At 46.6% G+C, this 1,971-nt stretch overlaps 1 protein-coding gene across 21 annotated transcripts in view; it reads right to left on the reverse strand.

Moving 5' to 3' along the window:
• Nucleotides 1-1,495: 1,495 nt before the first annotated feature.
• LOC106535963 (uncharacterized) overlaps nucleotides 1,496-1,971 on the reverse strand; it is a 3,518-nt gene continuing 3,042 nt past the window's right edge. For 10 of the 21 annotated variants that reach the window (XR_001312509.1, XR_001312508.1, XR_001312505.1 and 7 more), the window contains one exon: nucleotides 1,496-1,959. The gene's annotated coding sequence lies outside the window, so the exon portion shown is untranslated. The other 11 variants (XR_001312492.1, XM_014033115.1, XR_001312497.1 and 8 more) reach the window with 10 other exon arrangements.

Consider the following 1,971-nt stretch of genomic DNA (forward strand, 5'->3'; position numbering starts at 1 on the left):
AAAACAGCTGACTGTAACCTGAACACAGCTGACTTTAAACTGAACACAGCTGACAGTAACCTGAACACAGCTGACTTTAACCTGAACACAGCTGATTATAACCTGAACACAGCTGAATGCAACCTGAACACAGCTGAATGTAACCTGAACACAGCTGACTGTAACCTGAACACAGCTGACTGTAACCTGAACACAGCTGACTTTAACCTGAACACAGCTGATTGTAACCTGAACACAGCTGATTGTAACCTGAACACAGCTGACTTTAACCTGAACACAGCTGATTGTAACCTGAACACAGCTGAATTTAAACTGAACACAGCTGACTTCAACCTTAACACAGTGAAGACTGAGGTTTCCATGACCCTGAGGACTCCTCGTCCATTCCTCTCCACAGAGACCATTAACTCAGGAGGAGGAGGAGGAGGAGGAGGAGGGGGAGGAGCAGTGGTGAGCTGTCAATCAAAACTCTCTCATCCTGTTCCAGCATCAGCAGCTGCTGTTCTGAGACACATCTGTGTCACCTCCAGGTACCCTGGACCCAGAGGGCCCTCGACCCAGAGGACTCTGGACCCAGAGGACCCAGGTCCCAGAGGACCCTGGACCTTGGTCTGAAGACAGCTGCTGTTTGATTTGTTCGAACTGGAGCGACTCTTCCATCTGATGGATGTGGAGCTTCAGCTGCTGCTTCCTGTCAGAACCGCTGTGACCCGGTCCAGCCTGGTCCGACCCGGTCGTCTTCATTAACTCTGCTAATCAAAGCAAGTTCAGCAGGTCTTCAGCTGATGAGGAGGAGGTTAATGAGGAGCAGCCAATCAGGAGCCAACAAACACCTGAACAGCTGATCTGCTGTTTCCACACAGCCCAAACCTTTTCACAATAAAAGCCTCAGCTTTAGTTGACATTCAGATTCAGTTGAATTTAAATGTTTTAAACGAGTCTTTGAGTCAGGAAAAGGACCGGGACCTGCAGAGCTGAAGGATCCATGCTGTCAAACAAACAAACAAACAAACAAACAAACAAACAAACAAACAAACAAACAAACAAACATGGAGGAGGTACCAGCTGATCTCAAACATCTGAAGAAGTTTCTCTGAGATGATAAAGTTTTAGTTCCTCTCTGAGCTGTCTGTTGTTGTTGTTGTTGTTGTTGATGATGATGATGATGATGATGATGTCCTCCTGCTGATCTGCTTTAATGTGAGGTTAGACTCTGACAGCAGCTTCATGTTGTCTCTCTGCATCTTGTTGCTCCTGTCGTCCTCCTGACAGAACAAATGACCTCTTTTCTTCCTCCTCCTCCTCCTCCTCCTCCTCCTCCACATGTTTATACCCTGAGCAGGTTTAGACTGAAACAGAAGATAAATGATGCTGAAGAGGAACGATGAAGATGAGAACTTTCAGTTTCTGTCTGATCTGTTTTTGTTCAGATGATTTCAGCTTCTGTTGGTTTTATTTTCTGATGAAATGTAAAGAATGAGCTGAAGACTCACAGTTACTGAGAAATGTTTTATTATCACAAGTCAGTGTTTAACATCTTAACACAGTCATGTGACCTGACACCTGTCCAACACCTGTCTGACACCAGTCCAACACCTGTCTGACAACAGTCCAACACCTGTCCAACACCTGTCTGACACCTGTCCAACACCTGTCAGACACCTGTCTGACACCTGTCCAACAGATGTTAAACACCTGTCCAACACCTGTCAGACACCTGTCTGACACCTGTCCAACAGATGTTAAACACCTGTCAGACACCTGTCCAACCGATGTTCAACACCTGTCCAACACCTGTCTGACACCAGTCCAACACCTGTCTGACACCTGTCTGACACCTGTCTGACACCTGTCCAACAGATGTTCAACACCTGTCCAAAACCTGTCCAACAGATGTTCAACACCTGTCCAACACCTGTCAGACACCTGTCCAACAGATGTTCAACACCTGTCCAACACCTGTCTGACACC

Source organism: Austrofundulus limnaeus, unplaced genomic scaffold, assembly GCF_001266775.1.
Source record: "Austrofundulus limnaeus strain Quisiro unplaced genomic scaffold, Austrofundulus_limnaeus-1.0 Scaffold1630, whole genome shotgun sequence".
NCBI lineage: Eukaryota > Metazoa > Chordata > Actinopteri > Cyprinodontiformes > Rivulidae > Austrofundulus > Austrofundulus limnaeus.